Genomic DNA, 21,492 nt, shown 5'->3' with positions numbered 1-21,492 from the left:
TTCCTGTGATAAAAAGCCTTCTGTTTCGACCGACAAACATCTCAGGGCAGCGTTTGCAACCGTTTGGCACCATTTTTGAGTCTATTGCAGAAAGTCAGATTTTTGCTGAAATTGTGACCCCGGGGCTTAGGGATTTTTTCAAAAAAATATTTTTCTGCCGGTTAAGTTGTCAAGGGCTGATTTCTTTTCCTGTGATAAAAAGCCTTCTGTTTCGACCGCCAAACATCTCAGAGGAGCATTTGCAACCGTTTGGCAGCATTTTTGAGTCATTTGCCGAAAGTCAGATTTTTGATGAAATTGTGACCCCGGGGCTTTGGGATTTTTTCAAAAAAATGTTTTTCTGCCGGTTAAGTTGTCGAGGGCTGATATCCTTTCCTGTGATAAAAAGCCTTCTGTTTCGACCAACAAACATCTCAGGGCAGCGTTTGCAACCGTTTGGCACCATTTTTGAGTCAATTGACGAAAGTCAGATTTTTGATGAAATTGTGACCCCGGGGCTTAGGGATTTTTTCAAAAAAATGTTTTTCTGCCGGTTAAGTTGTCGAGGGCTGATTTCCTTTCCTGTGATAAAAAGCCTTCTGTTTCGACCGCCAAACATCTCAGAGGAGAGTTTGTAACCGATTGGCACCATTTTTGAGTCAATTGACGAAAGTCAGATTTTTGCTGAAATTGTGACCCCGGGGCTTAGGGATTTTTTCAAAAAAATATTTTTCTGCCGGTTAAGTTGTAAAGGGACGGTTTCCTTTCCTGTGAAAAAAAGCCTTCTGTTTCGACTGCCAAACATCTCAGAGGAGCATTTACAACCGTTTGGAACCATTTTTGAGTCATTTGCCGAAAGTCAATTTTTTGATGAAATTGTGACCCCGGGGCTTTGGGATTTTTTCAAAAAAATGTTTTTCTGCCGGTTAAGTTGTCGAGGGCTGATATCCTTTCCTGTGATATAAAGCCTTCTGTTTCGACCAACAAGCATCTCAGTGCAGCGTTTGCAACCGTTTGGCACCATTTTTGAGTCAATTGACGAAAGTCAGATTTTTGATGAAATTGTGACCCCGGGGCTTAGGGATTTTTTCAAAAAAATGTTTTTCTGCCGGTTAAGTTGTCAAGGGCTGATTTCTTTTCCTGTGATAAAAAGCCTTCTGTTTCGACCGCCAAACATCTCAGAGGAGCGTTTGTAACCGATTGGCACCATTTTTGAGTCAATTGACGAAAGTCAGGTTTTTGCTGAAATTATGACCCCGGGGCTTAGGGATTTTTTCAAAAAAATATTTTTCTGCCGGTTAAGTTGTCGAGGGCTGATTTCTTTTCCTGTGAAAAAAAGCCTTCTGTTTCGACCGCCAAACATCTCAGAGGAGCATTTGCAACCGTTTGGCAGCATTTTTGAGTCATTTGCCGAAAGTCAGATTTTTGATGAAATTGTGACCCCGGGACTAAGGGATTTTTTCAAAAAAATATTTTTCTGCCGGTTAAGTTGTCAAGGGATGGTTTCCTTTCCTGTGATAAAAAGCCTTCTGTTTCGACTGCCAAACATCTCAGAGGAGCATTTGCAACCGTTTGGAACCATTTTTGAGTCATTTGCCGAAAGTCAGATTTTTGATGAAATTGTGACCCCGGGGCTTAGGGATTTTTTCAAAAAAATGTTTTTCTGCCGGTTAAGTTGTCGAGGGCTGATTTCTTTTCCTGTGATAAAAAGCCTTCTGTTTCGACCGACAAACATCTCAGGGGAGCGTTTGCAACCGTTTGGCACCATTTTTGAGTCTATTGCAGAAAGTCAGATTTTTGCTGAAATTGTGACCCCAGGGCTTTGGGATTTTTTCAAAAAAATGTTTTTCTGCCGGTTAAGTTGTCGAGGGCTGATATCCTTTCCTGTGATAAAAAGCCTTCTGTTTCTACCAACAAACATCTCAGGGCAGCGTTTGCAACCGTTTGGCACCATTTTTGAGTCAATTGACGAAAGTCAGATTTTTGATGAAATTGTGACCCCGGGGCTTACGGATTTTTTCAAAAAAATGTTTTTCTGCCGGTTAAGTTGTCGAGGGCTGATTTCCTTTCCTGTGATAAAAAGCCTTCTGTTTCGACCGCCAAACATCTCAGAGGAGCGTTTGTAACCGATTGGCACCATTTTTGAGTCAATTGACGAAAGTCAGATTTTTGCTGAAATTGTGACCCCGGGGCTTTGGGATTTTTTCAAAAAAATATTTTTCTGCCGGTTAAGTTGTCAAGGGATGGTTTCCTTTCCTGTGATAAAAAGCCTTCTGTTTCGACCGACAAACATCTCAGGGCAGCGTTTGCAACCGTTTGGCACCATTTTTGATTCTATTGCAGAAAGTCAGATTTTTGCTGAAATTGTGACCCCGGGGCTTAGGGATTTTTTCAAAAAAATATTTTTCTGCCGGTTAAGTTGTCAAGGACTGATTTCTATTCCTGTGATAAAAAGCCTTCTGTTTCGACCGCCAAACATCTCAGAGGAGCATTTGCAACCGTTTGGCAGCATTTTTGAGTCATTTGCCGAAAGTCAGATTTTTGATGAAATTGTGACCCCGGGGCTTTGGGATTTTTTCAAAAAAATGTTTTTCTGCCGGTTAAGTTGTCGAGGGCTGATATCCTTTCCTGTGATAAAAAGCCTTCTGTTTCGACCAACAAACATCTCAGGGCAGCGTTTGCAACCGTTTGGCACCATTTTTGAGTCAATTGACGAAAGTCAGATTTTTGATGAAATTGTGACCCCGGGGCTTAGGGATTTTTTCAAAAAAATGTTTTTCTGCCGGTTAAGTTGTCGAGGGCTGATTTCCTTTCCTGTGATAAAAAGCCTTCTGTTTCGACCGCCAAACATCTCAGAGGAGAGTTTGTAACCGATTGGCACCATTTTTGAGTCAATTGACGAAAGTCAGATTTTTGCTGAAATTGTGACCCCGGGGCTTAGGGATTTTTTCAAAAAAATATTTTTCTGCCGGTTAAGTTGTCAAGGGACGGTTTCCTTTCCTGTGAAAAAAAGCCTTCTGTTTCGACTGCCAAACATCTCAGAGGAGCATTTACAACCGTTTGGAACCATTTTTGAGTCATTTGCCGAAAGTCAAATTTTTGATGAAATTGTGACCCCGGGACTAAGGGATTTTTTCAAAAAAATGTTTTTCTGCCGGTTAAGTTGTCGAGGGCTGATATCCTTTCCTGTGATAAAAAGCCTTCTGTTTCGACCAACAAGCATCTCAGTGCAGCGTTTGCAACCGTTTGGCACCATTTTTGAGTCATTTGACGAAAGTCAGATTTTTGATGAAATTGTGACCCCGGGGCTTAGGGATTTTTTCAAAAAAATGTTTTTCTGCCGGTTAAGTTGTCAAGGGCTGATTTCTTTTCCTGTGATAAAAAGCCTTCTGTTTCGACCGCCAAACATCTCAGAGGAGCGTTTGTAACCGATTGGCACCATTTTTGAGTCAATTGACGAAAGTCAGGTTTTTGCTGAAATTATGACCCCGGGGCTTAGGGATTTTTTCAAAAAAATATTTTTCTGCCGGTTAAGTTGTCGAGGGCTGATTTCTTTTCCTGTGAAAAAAAGCCTTCTGTTTCGACCGACAAACATCTCAGGGCAGCGTTTGCAACCGTTTGGCACCATTTTTGAGTCTATTGCAGCAAGTCAGATTTTTGCTGAAATTGTGACCCCGGGGCTTAGGGATTTTTTCAAAAAAATATTTTTCTGCCGGTTAAGTTGTCAAGGGCTGATTTCTTTTCCTGTGATAAAAAGCCTTCTGTTTCGACCGCCAAACATCTCAGAGGAGCATTTGCAACCGTTTGGCAGCATTTTTGAGTCATTTGCCGAAAGTCAGATTTTTGATGAAATTGTGACCCCGGGGCTTTGGGATTTTTTCAAAAAAATGTTTTTCTGCCGGTTAAGTTGTCGAGGGCTGATATCCTTTCCTGTGATAAAAAGCCTTCTGTTTCGACCGCCAAACATCTCAGAGGAGAGTTTGTAACCGATTGGCACCATTTTTGAGTCAATTGACTGAAGTCAGATTTTTGCTGAAATTGTGACCCCGGGGCTTAGGGATTTTTTCAAAAAAATATTTTTCTGCCGGTTAAGTTGTCAAGGGACGGTTTCCTTTCCTGTGAAAAAAAGCCTTCTGTTTCGACTGCCAAACATCTCAGAGGAGCATTTACAACCGTTTGGAACCATTTTTGAGTCATTTGCCGAAAGTCAAATTTTTGATGAAATTGTGACCCCGGGGCTTTGGGATTTTTTCAAAAAAATGTTTTTCTGCCGGTTAAGTTGTCGAGGGCTGATATCCTTTCCTGTGATAAAAAGCCTTCTGTTTCGACCAACAAGCATCTCAGTGCAGCGTTTGCAACCGTTTGGCACCATTTTTGAGTCAATTGACGAAAGTCAGATTTTTGATGAAATTGTGACCCCGGGGCTTAGGGATTTTTTCAAAAAAATGTTTTTCTGCCGGTTAAGTTGTCAAGGGCTGATTTCTTTTCCTGTGATAAAAAGCCTTCTGTTTCGACCGCCAAACATCTCAGAGGAGCGTTTGTAACCGATTGGCACCATTTTTGAGTCAATTGACGAAAGTCAGGTTTTTGCTGAAATTATGACCCCGGGACTAAGGGATTTTTTCAAAAAAATATTTTTCTGCCGGTTAAGTTGTCAAGGGATGGTTTCCTTTCCTGTGATAAAAAGCCTTCTGTTTCGACTGCCAAACATCTCAGAGGAGCATTTGCAACCGTTTGGAACCATTTTTGAGTCATTTGCCGAAAGTCAGATTTTTGATGAAATTGTGACCCCGGGGCTTAGGGATTTTTTCAAAAAAATGTTTTTCTGCCGGTTAAGTTGTCGAGGGCTGATTTCTTTTCCTGTGATAAAAAGCCTTCTGTTTCGACCGACAAACATCTCAGGGGAGCGTTTGCAACCGTTTGGCACCATTTTTGAGTCTATTGCAGAAAGTCAGATTTTTGCTGAAATTGTGACCCCGGGGCTTTGGGATTTTTTCAAAAAAATGTTTTTCTGCCGGTTAAGTTGTCGAGGGCTGATATCCTTTCCTGTGATAAAAAGCCTTCTGTTTCTACCAACAAACATCTCAGGGCAGCGTTTGCAACCGTTTGGCACCATTTTTGAGTCAATTGACGAAAGTCAGATTTTTGATGAAATTGTGACCCCGGGGCTTACGGATTTTTTCAAAAAAATGTTTTTCTGCCGGTTAAGTTGTCGAGGGCTGATTTCCTTTCCTGTGATAAAAAGCCTTCTGTTTCGACCGCCAAACATCTCAGAGGAGCGTTTGTAACCGATTGGCACCATTTTTGAGTCAATTGACGAAAGTCAGATTTTTGCTGAAATTGTGACCCCGGGGCTTTGGGATTTTTTCAAAAAAATATTTTTCTGCCGGTTAAGTTGTCAAGGGATGGTTTCCTTTCCTGTGATAAAAAGCCTTCTGTTTCGACTGCCAAACATCTCAGAGGAGCATTTGCAACCGTTTGGAACCATTTTTGAGTCATTTGCCGAAAGTCAGATTTTTGATGAAATTGTGACCCCGGGGCTTAGGGATTTTTTCAAAAAAATGTTTTTCTGCCGGTTAAGTTGTCGAGGGCTGATTTCTTTTCCTGTGATAAAAAGCCTTCTGTTTCGACCGACAAACATCTCAGGGGAGCGTTTGCAACCGTTTGGCACCATTTTTGAGTCTATTGCAGAAAGTCAGATTTTTGCTGAAATTGTGACCCCGGGGCTTACGGATTTTTTCAAAAAAATGTTTTTCTGCCGGTTAAGTTGTCGAGGGCTGATTTCCTTTCCTGTGATAAAAAGCCTTCTGTTTCGACCGCCAAACATCTCAGAGGAGCGTTTGTAACCGATTGGCACCATTTTTGAGTCAATTGACGAAAGTCAGATTTTTGCTGAAATTGTGACCCCGGGGCTTTGGGATTTTTTCAAAAAAATATTTTTCTGCCGGTTAAGTTGTCAAGGGATGGTTTCCTTTCCTGTGATAAAAAGCCTTCTGTTTCGACCGACAAACATCTCAGGGCAGCGTTTGCAACCGTTTGGCACCATTTTTGAGTCTATTGCAGAAAGTCAGATTTTTGCTGAAATTGTGACCCCGGGGCTTAGGGATTTTTTCAAAAAAATATTTTTCTGCCGGTTAAGTTGTCAAGGGCTGATTTCTTTTCTTGTGATAAAAAGCCTTCTGTTTCGACCGCCAAACATCTCAGAGGAGCGTTTGTAACCGATTGGCACCATTTTTGAGTCAATTGACGAAAGTCAGGTTTTTGCTGAAATTGTGACCCCGGGACTAAGGGATTTTTTCAAAAAAATATTTTTCTGCCGGTTAAGTTGTCAAGGGATGGTTTCCTTTCCTGTGATAAAAAGCCTTCTGTTTCGACTGCCAAACATCTCAGAGGAGCATTTGCAACCGTTTGGAACCATTTTTGAGTCATTTGCCGAAAGTCAGATTTTTGATGAAATTGTGACCCCGGGGCTTAGGGATTTTTTCAAAAAAATGTTTTTCTGCCGGTTAAGTTGTCGAGGGCTGATTTCTTTTCCTGTGATAAAAAGCCTTCTGTTTCGACCGACAAACATCTCAGGGGAGCGTTTGCAACCGTTTGGCACCATTTTTGAGTCTATTGCAGAAAGTCAGATTTTTGCTGAAATTGTGACCCCGGGGCTTTGGGATTTTTTCAAAAAAATGTTTTTCTGCCGGTTAAGTTGTCGAGGGCTGATATCCTTTCCTGTGATAAAAAGCCTTCTGTTTCTACCAACAAACATCTCAGGGCAGCGTTTGCAACCGTTTGGCACCATTTTTGAGTCAATTGACGAAAGTCAGATTTTTGATGAAATTGTGACCCCGGGGCTTACGGATTTTTTCAAAAAAATGTTTTTCTGCCGGTTAAGTTGTCGAGGGCTGATTTCCTTTCCTGTGATAAAAAGCCTTCTGTTTCGACCGCCAAACATCTCAGAGGAGCGTTTGTAACCGATTGGCACCATTTTTGAGTCAATTGACGAAAGTCAGATTTTTGCTGAAATTGTGACCCCGGGGCTTTGGGATTTTTTCAAAAAAATATTTTTCTGCCGGTTAAGTTGTCAAGGGATGGTTTCCTTTCCTGTGATAAAAAGCCTTCTGTTTCGACTGCCAAACATCTCAGAGGAGCATTTGCAACCGTTTGGAACCATTTTTGAGTCATTTGCCGAAAGTCAGATTTTTGATGAAATTGTGACCCCGGGGCTTAGGGATTTTTTCAAAAAAATGTTTTTCTGCCGGTTAAGTTGTCGAGGGCTGATTTCTTTTCCTGTGATAAAAAGCCTTCTGTTTCGACCGACAAACATCTCAGGGGAGCGTTTGCAACCGTTTGGCACCATTTTTGAGTCTATTGCAGAAAGTCAGATTTTTGCTGAAATTGTGACCCCGGGGCGTTGGGATTTTTTCAAAAAAATGTTTTTCTGCCGGTTAAGTTGTCGAGGGCTGATATCCTTTCCTGTGATAAAAAGCCTTCTGTTTCTACCAACAAACATCTCAGGGCAGCGTTTGCAACCGTTTGGCACCATTTTTGAGTCAATTGACGAAAGTCAGATTTTTGATGAAATTGTGACCCCGGGGCTTACGGATTTTTTCAAAAAAATGTTTTTCTGCCGGTTAAGTTGTCGAGGGCTGATTTCCTTTCCTGTGATAAAAAGCCTTCTGTTTCGACCGCCAAACATCTCAGAGGAGCGTTTGTAACCGATTGGCACCATTTTTGAGTCAATTGACGAAAGTCAGATTGTTGCTGAAATTGTGACCCCGGGGCTTTGGGATTTTTTCAAAAAAATATTTTTCTGCCGGTTAAGTTGTCAAGGGATGGTTTCCTTTCCTGTGATAAAAAGCCTTCTGTTTCGACCGACAAACATCTCAGGGCAGCGTTTGCAACCGTTTGGCACCATTTTTGAGTCTATTGCAGAAAGTCAGATTTTTGCTGAAATTGTGACCCCGGGGCTTAGGGATTTTTTCAAAAAAATATTTTTCTGCCGGTTAAGTTGTCAAGGGCTGATTTCTTTTCCTGTGATAAAAAGCCTTCTGTTTCGACCGCCAAACACCTCAGAGGAGCATTTGCAACCGTTTGGCAGCATTTTTGAGTCATTTGCCGAAAGTCAGATTTTTGATGAAATTGTGACCCCGGGGCTTTGGGATTTTTTCAAAAAAATGTTTTTCTGCCGGTTAAGTTGTCAAGGGCTGATTTCTTTTCCTGTGATAAAATGCCTTCTGTTTCGACCGCCAAACATCTCAGAGGAGCGTTTGTAACCGATTGCCACCATTTTTGAGTCAATTGACGAAAGTAAGATTTTTGCTGAAATTGTGACCCCGGGGCTTAGGGATTTTTTCAAAAAAATATTTTTCTGCCGGTTAAGTTGTCAAGGGCTGATTTCTTTTCCTGTGAAAAAAAGCCTTCTGTTTCGACCGCCAAACATCTCAGAGGAGCATTTGCAACCGTTTGGCAGCATTTTTGAGTCATTTGCCAAAAGTCAGATTTTTGATGAAATTGTGACCCCGGGACTAAGGGATTTTTTCAAAAAAATATTTTTCTGCCGGTTAAGTTGTCAAGGGATGGTTTCCTTTCCTGTGATAAAAAGCCTTCTGTTTCGACTGCCAAACATCTCAGAGGAGCATTTGCAACCATTTGGAACCATTTTTGAGTCATTTGCCGAAAGTCAGATTTTTGATGAAATTGTGACCCCGGGGCTTAGGGATTTTTTCAAAAAAATGTTTTTCTGCCGGTTAAGTTGTCGAGGGCTGATTTCCTTTCCTGTGATAAAAAGCCTTCTGTTTCGACCGACAAACATCTCAGGGGAGCGTTTGCAACCGTTTGGCAACATTTTTGAGTCTATTGCAGAAAGTCAGATTTTTGCTGAAATTGTGACCCCGGGTTAGGGATTTTTTCAAAAAAATGTTTTTCTGCCGGTTAAGTTGCCGAGGGCTGATTTCTTTTCCTGTGATAAAAAGCCTTCTGTTTCGACCGACAAACATCTCAGAGGAGCATTTGCAACCGTTTGGCACCATTTTTGAGTCATTTGCCGAAAGTCAGATTTTTGATGAAATTGTGACCCCGGGGCTTAGGGATTTTTTCAAAAAAATGTTTTTCTGCCGGTTAAGTTGCCGAGGGCTGATTTCTTTTCCTGTGATAAAAAGCCTTCTGTTTCGACCGACAAACATCTCAGAGGAGCATTTGCAAACGTTTGGCAGCATTTTTTAATCATTTGCCGAAAGTCAGATTTTTGCTGAAATTGTGACCCCGGGGCTTAGGGATTTTTTCAAAGAAATGTTTTTCTGCCGGTTAAGTTGTCGAGGGCTGATTTCTTTTCCTGTGATAAAAAACCTTCTGTTTCGACCGACAAACATCTCAGGGGAGCGTTTGCAACCGTTTGGCACCATTTTTGAGTCTATTGCAGAAAGTCAGATTTTTGCTGAAATTGTGACCCCGGGGCTTAGGGATTTTTTCAAAAAAATATTTTTCTGCCGGTTAAGTTGTCAAGGGCTGATTTCTTTTCCTGTGATAAAAAGCCTTCTGTTTCGACCAACAAACATCTCAGGGCAGCGTTTGCAGCCGTTTCGCACCATTTTTGAGTCAATTGACGAAAGTCAGATTTTTGATGAAATTGTGACCCCGGGGCTTTGGGATTTTTTCAAAAAAATGTTTTTCTGCCGGTTAAGTTGTCGAGGGCTGATTTCTTTTCCTGTGATAAAAAGCCTTCTGTTTCGACCGACAAACATCTCAGGGGAGCGTTTGCAACCGTTTGGCACCATTTTTGAGTCTATTGCAGAAAGTCAGATTTTTGATGAAATTGTGACCCCGGGGCTTAGGGATTTTTTCAAAAAAATATTTTTCTGTCGGTTAAGTTGTCAAGGGCTGATTTCTTTTCCTGTGATAAAAAGCCTTCTGTTTCGACCGCCAAACATCTCAGAGGAGCATTTGCAACCGTTTGGCAGCATTTTTGAGTCATTTGCCGAAAGTCAGATTTTTGCTGAAATTGTGACCCCGGGGCTTAGGGATTTTTTCAAAAAAATGTTTTTCTGCCGGTTAAGTTGTCGAGGGCTGATATCCTTTCCTGTGATAAAAAGCCTTCTGTTTCGACCAACAAACATCTCAGGGGAGCGTTTGCAACCGTTTGGCACCATTTTTGAGTCAATTGACGAAAGTCAGATTTTTGATGAAATTGTGACCCCGGGGCTTAGGGATTTTTTCAAAAAAATGTTTTTCTGCCGGTTAAGTTGTCGAGGGCTGATTTCCTTTCCTGTGATAAAAAGCCTTCTGTTTCGACCGCCAAACATCTCAGAGGAGAGTTTGTAACCGATTGGCACCATTTTTGAGTCAATTGACGAAAGTCAGATTTTTGCTGAAATTGTGACCCCGGGGCTTAGGGATTTTTTCAAAAAAATATTTTTCTGCCGGTTAAGTTGTCAAGGGACGGTTTCCTTTCCTGTGAAAAAAAGCCTTCTGTTTCGACTGCCAAACATCTCAGAGGAGCATTTACAACCGTTTGGAACCATTTTTGAGTCATTTGCCGAAAGTCAAATTTTTGATGAAATTGTGACCCCGGGGCTTTGGGATTTTTTCAAAAAAATGTTTTTCTGCCGGTTAAGTTGTCGAGGGCTGATATCCTTTCCTGTGATAAAAAGCCTTCTGTTTCGACCAACAAGCATCTCAGTGCAGCGTTTGCAACCGTTTGGCACCATTTTTGAGTCAATTGACGAAAGTCAGATTTTTGATGAAATTGTGACCCCGGGGCTTAGGGATTTTTTCAAAAAAATGTTTTTCTGCCGGTTAAGTTGTCAAGGGCTGATTTCTTTTCCTGTGATAAAAAGCCTTCTGTTTCGACCGCCAAACATCTCAGTGGAGCGTTTGTAACCGATTGTCACCATTTTTGAGTCAATTGACGAAAGTCAGGTTTTTGCTGAAATTATGACCCCGGGGCTTAGGGATTTTTTCAAAAAAATATTTTTCTGCCGGTTAAGTTGTCGAGGGCTGATTTCTTTTCCTGTGAAAAAAAGCCTTCTGTTTCGACCGCCAAACATCTCAGAGGAGCATTTGCAACCGTTTGGCAGCATTTTTGAGTCATTTGCCGAAATTCAGATTTTTGATGAAATTGTGACCCCGGGACTAAGGGATTTTTTCAAAAAAATGTTTTTCTGCCGGTTAAGTTGTCGAGGGCTGATTTCCTTTCCTGTGATAAAAAGCCTTCTGTTTCGACCGCCAAACATCTCAGAGGAGCGTTTGTAACCGATTGGCACCATTTTTGAGTCAATTGACGAAAGTCAGATTTTTGCTGAAATTGTGACCCCGGGTCTTTGGGATTTTTTCCAAAAAATATTTTTCTGCCGGTTAAGTTGTCAAGGGATGGTTTCCTTTCCTGTGATAAAAAGACTTCTATTTCGACCGACAAACATCTCAGGGGAGCGTTTGCAACCGTTTGGCACCATTTTTGAGTCTATTGCAGAAAGTCAGATTTTTGCTGAAATTGTGACCCCGGGTTAGGGATTTTTTCAAAAAAATATTTTTCTGCCGGTTAAGTTGCCGAGGGCTGATTTCTTTTCCTGTGATAAAAAGCCTTCTGTTTCGACTGACAAACATCTCAGAGGAGCATTTGCAACCGTTTGGCAGCATTTTTTAATCATTTGCCGAAAGTCAGATTTTTGATGAAATTGTGACCCCGGGGCTTAGGGATTTTTTCAAAAAAATGTTTTTCTGCCGGTTAAGTTGTCGAGGGCTGATTTCTTTTCCTGTGATAAAAAACCTTCTGTTTCGACCGACAAACATCTCAGGGGAGCGTTTGCAACCGTTTGGCACCATTTTTGAGTCTATTGCAGAAAGTCAGATTTTTGCTGAAATTGTGACCCCGGGGCTTAGGGATTTTTCCAAAAAAATATTTTTCTGCCGGTTAAGTTGTCAAGGGCTGATTTCTTTTCCTGTGATAAAAAGCCTTCTGTTTCGACCGCCAAACATCTCAGAGGAGCATTTGCAACCGTTTGGCAGCATTTTTGAGTCATTTGCCGAAAGTCAGATTTTTGATGAAATTGTGACCCCGGGGCTTTGGGATTTTTTCAAAAAAATGTTTTTCTGCCGGTTAAGTTGTCGAGGGCTGATATCCTTTCCTGTGATAAAAAGCCTTCTGTTTCGACCAACAAACATCTCAGGGCAGCGTTTGCAACCGTTTGGCACCATTTTTGAGTCAATTGACGAAAGTCAGATTTTTGATGAAATTGTGACCCCGGGGCTTTGGGATTTTTTCAAAAAAATGTTTTTCTGCCGGTTAAGTTGTCAAGGGCTGATTTCTTTTCCTGTGATAAAAAGCCTTCTGTTTCGACCGCCAAACATCTCAGAGGAGCGTTTGTAACCGATTGGCACCATTTTTGAGTGAATTGACGAAAGTCAGATTTTTGCTGAAATTGTGACCCCGGGGCTTAGGGATTTTTTCAAAACAATATTTTTCTGCCGGTTAAGTTGTCGAGGGCTGATTTCTTTTCCTGTGAAAAAAAGCCTTCTGTTTCGACCGCCAAACATCTCAGAGGAGCATTTGCAACCGTTTGGCAGCATTTTTGAGTCATTTGCCAAAAGTCAGATTTTTGATGAAATTGTGACCCCGGGACTAAGGGATTTTTTCAAAAAAATGTTTTTCTGCCGGTTAAGTTGTCGAGGGCTGATTTCCTTTCCTGTGATAAAAAGCCTTCTGTTTCGACCGACAAACATCTCAGGGGAGCGTTTGCAACCGTTTGGCAACATTTTTGAGTCTATTGCAGAAAGTCAGATTTTTGCTGAAATTGTGACCCCGGGTTAGGGATTTTTTCAAAGAAATGTTTTTCTGCCGGTTAAGTTGCCGAGGGCTGATTTCTTTTCCTGTGATAAAAAGCCTTCTGTTTCGACCGACAAACATCTCAGGGGAGCGTTTGCAACCGTTTGGCAACATTTTTGAGTCTATTGCAGAAAGTCAGATTTTTGCTGAAATTGTGACCCCGGGTTAGGGATTTTTTCAAAGAAATGTTTTTCTGCCGGTTAAGTTGCCGAGGGCTGATTTCTTTTCCTGTGATAAAAAGCCTTCTGTTTCGACCGACAAACATCTCAGAGGAGCATTTGCAACCGTTTGGCAGCATTTTTGAGTCATTTGCCGAAAGTCAGATTTTTGATGAAATTGTGACCCCGGGGCTTTGGGATTTTTTCAAAAAAATGTTTTTCTGCCGGTTAAGTTGTCGAGGGCTGATTTCTTTTCCTGTGATAAAAAGCCTTCTGTTTCGACCGACAAACATCTCAGAGGAGCGTTTGCAACCGATTGGCACCATTTTTGAGTCAATTGACGAAAGTCAGATTTTTGCTGAAATTGTGACCCCGGGGCTTAGGGATTTTTTCAAAAAAATGTTTTTCTGCCGGTTAAGTTGTCGAGGGCTGATTTCCTTTCCTGTGATAAAAAGCCTTCTGTTTCGACCGACAAACATCTCAGAGGAGCGTTTGTAACCGATTGGCACCATTTTTGAGTCAATTGACGAAAGTCAGATTTTTGCTGAAATTGTGACCCCGGGGCTTAGGGATTTTTTCAAAAAAATATTTTTCTGCCGGTTAAGTTGTCAAGGGATGGTTTCCTTTCCTGTGAAAAAAAGCCTTCTGTTTCGACTGCCAAACATCTCAGAGGAGCATTTGCAACCGTTTGGAACCATTTTTGAGTCATTTGCTGAAAGTCAGATTTTTGATGAAATTGTGACCCCGGGGCTTTGGGATTTTTTCAAAAAAATGTTTTTCTGCCGGTTAAGTTGTCGAGGGCTGATTTCTATTCCTGTGATAAAAAGCCTTCTGTTTCGACCGACAAACATCTCAGGGGAGTGTTTACAACCGTTTGGAACCATTTTTGAGTCATTTGCCGAATGTAAGATTTTTGATGAAATTGTGACCCCGGGACTAAGGGATTTTTTCAAAAAAATGCTTTTCTGCCGGTTAAGTTGTCGAGGGCTGATTTCCTTTCCTGTGATAAAAAGCCTTCTGTTTCGACCGCCAAACATCTCAGAGGAGCGTTTGTAACCGATTGGCACCATTTTTGAGTCAATTGACGAAAGTCAGATTTTTGCTGAAATTGTGACCCCGGGGCTTTGGGATTTTTTCCAAAAAATATTTTTCTGCCGGTTAAGTTGTCAAGGGATGGTTTCCTTTCCTGTGATAAAAAGACTTCTGTTTCGACCGACAAACATCTCAGGGGAGCGTTTGCAACCGTTTGGCAGCATTTTTTAATCATTTGCCGAAAGTCAGATTTTTGATGAAATTGTGACCCCGGGGCTTAGGGATTTTTTCAAAAAAATGTTTTTCTGCCGGTTAAGTTGTCGAGGGCTGATTTCTTTTCCTGTGATAAAAAACCTTCTGTTTCGACCGACAAACATCTCAGGGGAGCGTTTGCAACCGTTTGGCACCATTTTTGAGTCTATTGCAGAAAGTCAGATTTTTGCTGAAATTGTGACCCCGGGGCTTAGGGATTTTTTCAAAAAAATATTTTTCTGCCGGTTAAGTTGTCAAGGGCTGATTTCTTTTCCTGTGATAAAAAGCCTTCTGTTTCGACCGCCAAACATCTCAGAGGAGCATTTGCAACCGTTTGGCAGCATTTTTGAGTCATTTGCCGAAAGTCAGATTTTTGATGAAATTGTGACCCCGGGGCTTTGGGATTTTTTCAAAAAAATGTTTTTCTGCCGGTTAAGTTGTCGAGGGCTGATATCCTTTCCTGTGATAAAAAGCCTTCTGTTTCGACCAACAAACATCTCAGGGCAGCGTTTGCAACCGTTTGGCACCATTTTTGAGTCAATTGACGAAAGTCAGATTTTTGATGAAATTGTGACCCCGGGGCTTTGGGATTTTTTCAAAAAAATGTTTTTCTGCCGGTTAAGTTGTCAAGGGCTGATTTCTTTTCCTGTGATAAAAAGCCTTCTGTTTCGACCGCCAAACATCTCAGAGGAGCGTTTGTAACCGATTGGCACCATTTTTGAGTGAATTGACGAAAGTCAGATTTTTGCTGAAATTGTGACCCCGGGGCTTAGGGATTTTTTCAAAAAAATATTTTTCTGCCGGTTAAGTTGTCGAGGGCTGATTTCTTTTCCTGTGAAAAAAAGCCTACTGTTTCGACCGCCAAACATCTCAGAGGAGCATTTGCAACCGTTTGGCAGCATTTTTGAGTCATTTGCCGAAAGTCAGATTTTTGATGAAATTGTGACCCCGGGACTAAGGCATTTTTTCAAAAAAATGTTTTTCTGCCGGTTAAGTTGCCGAGGGCTGATTTCTTTTCCTGTGATAAAAAGCCTTCTGTTTCGACCGACAAACATCTCAGAGGAGCATTTGCAACCGTTTGGCAGCATTTTTGAGTCATTTGCCGAAAGTCAGATTTTTGATGAAATTGTGACCCCGGGGCTTTGGGATTTTTTCAAAAAAATGTTTTTCTGCCGGTTAAGTTGTCGAGGGCTGATATCCTTTCCTGTGATAAAAAGCCTTCTGTTTCGACCGCCAAACATCTCAGGGGAGCGTTTGCAACCGTTTGGCACCATTTTTGAGTCTATTGCAGAAAGTCAGATTTTTGCTGAAATTGTGACCCCGGGTTAGGGATTTTTTCAAAAAAATGTTTTTCTGCCGGTTAAGTTGTCAAGGGCTGATTTCTTTGCCTGTGATAAAAAGCCTTCTGTTTCGACCGCCAAACATCTCAGAGGAGCGTTTGTAACCGATTGGCACCATTTTTGAGTGAATTGACGAAAGTCAGATTTTTGCTGAAATTGTGACCCCGGGGCTTAGGGATTTTTTCAAAAAAATATTTTTCTGCCGGTTAAGTTGTCGAGGGCTGATTTCTTTTCCTGTGAAAAAAAGCCTTCTGTTTCGACCGCCAAACATCTCAGAGGAGCATTTGCAACCGTTTGGCAGCATTTTTGAGTCATTTGCCGAAAGTCAGATTTTTGCTGAAATTGTGACCCCGGGGCTTTGGGATTTTTTCCAAAAAATATTTTTCTGCCGGTTAAGTTGTCAAGGGATGGTTTCCTTTCCTGTGATAAAAAGACTTCTGTTTCGACCGACAAACATCTCAGGGGAGCGTTTGCAACCGTTTGGCAGCATTTTTTAATCATTTGCCGAAAGTCAGATTTTTGATGAAATTGTGACCCCGGGGCTTAGGGATTTTTTCAAAAAAATGTTTTTCTGCCGGTTAAGTTGTCGAGGGCTGATTTCTTTTCCTGTGATAAAAAACCTTCTGTTTCGACCGACAAACATCTCAGGGGAGCGTTTGCAACCGTTTGGCACCATTTTTGAGTCTATTGCAGAAAGTCAGATTTTTGCTGAAATTGTGACCCCGGGGCTTAGGGATTTTTTCAAAAAAATATTTTTCTGCCGGTTAAATTGTCAAGGGCTGATTTCTTTTCCTGTGATAAAAAGCCTTCTGTTTCGACCGCCAAACATCTCAGAGGAGCATTTGCAACCGTTTGGCAGCATTTTTGAGTCATTTGCCGAAAGTCAGATTTTTGATGAAATTGTGACCCCGGGGCTTTGGGATTTTTTCAAAAAAATGTTTTTCTGCCGGTTAAGTTGTCGAGGGCTGATATCCTTTCCTGTGATAAAAAGCCTTCTGTTTCGACCAACAAACATCTCAGGGCAGCGTTTGCAACCGTTTGGCACCATTTTTGAGTCAATTGACGAAAGTCAGATTTTTGATGAAATTGTGACCCCGGGGCTTTGGGATTTTTTCAAAAAAATGTTTTTCTGCCGGTTAAGTTGTCAAGGGCTGATTTCTTTTCCTGTGATAAAAAGCCTTCTGTTTCGACCGCCAAACATCTCAGAGGAGCGTTTGTAACCGATTGGCACCATTTTTGAGTGAATTGACGAAAGTCAGATTTTTGCTAAAATTGTGACCCCGGGGCTTAGGGATTTTTTCAAAAAAATATTTTTCTGCCGGTTAAGTTGTCGAGGGCTGATTTCTTTTCCTGTGAAAAAAAGCCTACTGTTTCGACCGCCAAACATCTCAGAGGAGCATTTGCAACCGTTTGGCAGCATTTTTGAGTCATTTGCCGAAAGTCAGATTTTTGATGAAATTGTGACCCCGGGACTAAGGCATTTTTTCAAAAAAATGTTTTTCTGCCGGTTAAGTTGCCAAGGGCTGATTTCTTTTCCTGTGATAAAAAGCCTTCTGTTTCGACCGACAAACATCTCAGAGGAGCATTTGCAACCGTTTGGCAGCATTTTTGAGTCATTTGCCGAAAGTCAGATTTTTGATGAAATTGTGACCCCGGGGCTTTGGGATTTTTTCAAAAAAATGTTTTTCTGCCGGTTAAGTTGTCGAGAGCTGATATCCTTTCCTGTGATAAAAAGCCTTCTGTTTCGACCGCCAAACATCTCAGGGGAGCGTTTGCAACCGTTTGGCACCATTTTTGAGTCTATTGCAGAAAGTCAGATTTTTGCTGAAATTGTGACCCCGGGTTAGGGATTTTTTCAAAAAAATGTTTTTCTGCCGGTTAAGTTGTCAAGGGCTGATTTCTTTTCCTGTGATAAAAAGCCTTCTGTTTCGACCGCCAAACATCTCAGAGGAGCGTTTGTAACCGATTGGCACCATTTTTGAGTGAATTGACGAAAGTCAGATTTTTGCTGAAATTGTGACCCCGGGGCTTAGGGATTTTTTCAAAAAAATATTTTTCTGCCGGTTAAGTTGTCGAGGGCTGATTTCTTTTCCTGTGATAAAAAGCCTTCTGTTTCGACCGCCAAACATCTCAGGGGAGCGTTTGCAACCGTTTGGAACCATTTTTGAGTCATTTGCCGAAAGTCAGATTTTTGATGAAATTGTGACCCCGGGGCTTTGGGATTTTTTCAAAAAAATGTTTTTCTGCCGGTTAAGTTGTCGAGGGCTGATATCCTTTCCTGTGATAAAAAGCCTTCTGTTTCGACCAACAAACATCTCAGGGCAGCGTTTGCAACCGTTTGGCACCATTTTTGAGTCAATTGACGAAAGTCAGATTTTTGATGAAATTGTGACCCCGGGGCTTTGGGATTTTTTCAAAAAAATGTTTTTCTGCCGGTTAAGTTGTCAAGGGCTGATTTCTTTTCCTGTGATAAAAAGCCTTCTGTTTCGACCGCCAAACATCTCAGAGGAGCGTTTGTAACCGATTGGCACCATTTTTGAGTGAATTGACGAAAGTCAGATTTTTGCTGAAATTGTGACCCCGGGGCTTAGGGATTTTTTCAAAAAAATATTTTTCTGCCGGTTAAGTTGTCGAGGGCTGATTTCTTTTCCTGTGAAAAAAAGCCTACTGTTTCGACCGCCAAACATCTCAGAGGAGCATTTGCAACCGTTTGGCAGCATTTTTGAGTCATTTGCCGAATGTCAGATTTTTGATGAAATTGTGACCCCGGGACTAAGGCATTTTTTCAAAAAAATGTTTTTCTGCCGGTTAAGTTGCCGAGGGCTGATTTCTTTTCCTGTGATAAAAAGCCTTCTGTTTCGACCGACAAACATCTCAGAGGAGCATTTGCAACCGTTTGGCAGCATTTTTGAGTCATTTGCCGAAAGTCAGATTTTTGATGAAATTGTGACCCCGGGGCTTTGGGATTTTTTCAAAAAAATGTTTTTCTGCCGGTTAAGTTGTCGAGGGCTGATATCCTTTCCTGTGATAAAAAGCCTTCTGTTTCGACCGCCAAACATCTCAGGGGAGCGTTTGCAACCGTTTGGCACCATTTTTGAGTCTATTGCAGAAAGTCAGATTTTTGCTGAAATTGTGACCCCGGGTTAGGGATTTTTTCAAAAAAATGTTTTTCTGCCGGTTAAGTTGTCAAGGGCTGATTTCTTTTCCTGTGATAAAAAGCCTTCTGTTTCGACCGCCAAACATCTCAGAGGAGCGTTTGTAACCGATTGGCACCATTTTTGAGTGAATTGACGAAAGTCAGATTTTTGCTGAAATTGTGACCCCGGGGCTTAGGGATTTTTTCAAAAAAATATTTTTCTGCCGGTTAAGTTGTCGAGGGCTGATTTCTTTTCCTGTGAAAAAAAGCCTTCTGTTTCGACCGCCAAACATCTCAGAGGAGCATTTGCAACCGTTTGGCAGCATTTTTGAGTCATTTGCCGAAAGTCAGATTTTTGATGAAATTGTGACCCCGGGGCTTTGGGATTTTTTCAAAAAAATGTTTTTCTGCCGGTTAAGTTGTCAAGGGCTGATTTCTTTTCCTGTGATAAAAAGCCTTCTGTTTCGACCGCCAAACATCTCAGAGGAGCGTTTGTAACCGATTGGCACCATTTTTGAGTGAATTGACGAAAGTCAGATTTTTGCTGAAATTGTGAGCCCGGGGCTTAGGGATTTTTTCAAAAAAATATTTTTCTGCCGGTTAAGTTGTCGAGGGCTGATTTCTTTTCCTGTGAAAAAAAGCCTTCTGTTTCGACCGCCAAACATCTCAGAGGAGCATTTGCAACCGTTTGGCAGCATTTTTGAGTCATTTGCCGAAAGTCAGATTTTTGATGAAATTGTGACCCCGGGACTAAGGGATTTTTTCAAAAAAATGTTTTTCTGCCGGTTAAGTTGCCGAGGGCTGATTTCTTTTCCTGTGATAAAAAGCCTTCTGTTTCGACCGACAAACATCTCAGAGGAGCATTTGCAACCGTTTGGCAGCATTTTTGAGTCATTTGCCGAAAGTCAGATTTTTGCTGAAATTGTGACCCCGGGGCTTAGTGATTTTTTCAAAAAAATATTTTTCTGCCGGTTAAGTTGTCAAGGGATGGTTTCCTTTCCTGTGAAAAAAAGCCTTCTGTTTCGACTGCCAAACATCTCAGAGGAGCATTTACAACCGTTTGGAACCATTTTTGAGTCATTTGCCGAAAGTCAGATTTTTGATGAAATTGTGACCCCGGGGCTTTGGGATTTTTTCAAAAAAATGTTTTTCTGCCGGTTAAGTTGTCGAGGGCTGTTTTCTTTTCCTGTGATAAAAAGCCTTCTGTTTCGACCGACAAACATCTCAGGGGAGCGTTTGCAACCGTTTGGCACCATTTTTGAGTCTATTGCAGAAAGTCAGATTTTTGCTGAAATTGTGACCCCGGGGCTTAGGGATTTTTTCAAAAAAATATTTTTCTGCCGGTTAAGTTGTCAAGGGCTGATTTCTTTTCCTGTGATAAAAAGCCTTCTGTTTCGACCGCCAAACATCTCAGGGCAGCGTTTGCAACCGTTTGGCACCATTTTTGAGTAAATTGACGAAAGTCAGATTTTTGCTGAAATTGTGACCCCGGGGCTTAGGGATTTTTTCAAAAAAAGTTTTTCTGCCGGTTAAGTTGTCGAGGGCTGATTTCCTTTCCTGTGATAAAAAGCCTTCTGTTTCGACCGACAAACATCTCAGGGGAGCGTTTGCAACCGTTTGGCACCACTTTTGAGTCTATTGCAGAAAGTCAGATTTTTGCTGAAATTGTGACCCCGGGAAAGTTGTCAAGGGCTGATTTCTTTTCCTGTGATAAAAAGCCTTCTGTTTCGACCGCCAAACATCTCAGGGGAGCGTTTGCAACCGTTTGGCACCATTTTTGAGTCTATTGCAGAAAGTCAGATTTTTGCTGAAATTGTGACCCCGGGGCTTAGGGATTTTTTCAAAAAAATGTTTTTCTGCCGGTTAAGTTGTCGAGGGCTGATATCCTTTCCTGTGATAAAAAGCCTTCTGTTTCGACCAACAAACATCTCAGGGCAGCGTTTGCAACCGTTTGGCACCATTTTTGAGTCATTTGCCGAAAGTCAGATTTTTGATGAAATTGTGACCCCGGGGCTTAGGGATTTTTTCAAAAAAATGTTTTTCTGCCGGTTAAGTTGTCGAGGGCTGATATCCTTTCCTGTGATAAAAAGCCTTCTGTTTCGACCAACAAACATCTCAGGGCAGCGTTTGCAACCGTTTGGCACCATTTTTGAGTCATTTGCTGAAAGTCAGATTTTTGATGAAATTGTGACCCCGGGGCTTTGGGATTTTTTCAAAAAAATGTTTTTCTGCCGGTTAAGTTGTCAAGGGCTGATTTCTTTTCCTGTGATAAAAAGCCTTCTGTTTCGACCGACAAACGTCTCAGAGGAGCGTTTGCAACCGTTTGGCACCATTTTTGAGTCATTTGCCGAAAGTCAGATTTTTGATGAAATTGTGACCCCGGGGCTTAGGGATTTTTTCAAAAAAATGTTTTTCTGAAGGTCAAGTTGTCGAGGGATGGTTTACTTTCCTGTGAAAAAAAGCCTTCTGTTTCGACTGCCAAACATCTCAGAGCAGCATTTGCAACCGTTTGGAGCCATTTTTGAGTCATTTGCCGAAAATCAGATTTTTGATGAAATTGTGACCCCGGGGCTTAGGGATTTTTTCAAAAAAATGTTTTTCTGCCGGTTAAGTTGTCGAGGGCTGATTTCTTTTCCTGTGATAAAAAGCCTTCTGTTTCGAGTGCCAAACATCTCAGGGGAGCGTTTGCAACCGTTTGGCACCATTTTTGAGTCTATTGCAGAAAGTCAGATTTCTGCTGAAATTGTGACCCTGGGAAAGTTGTCAAGGGCTGATTTCTTTTCCTGT

Source organism: Podarcis melisellensis (genome assembly GCF_964234715.1).
Source record: "Podarcis melisellensis genome assembly, chromosome: 8".
Classification (NCBI taxonomy): domain Eukaryota; kingdom Metazoa; phylum Chordata; class Lepidosauria; order Squamata; family Lacertidae; genus Podarcis; species Podarcis melisellensis.
Note: the sequence above shows the minus strand (reverse complement) of the source record.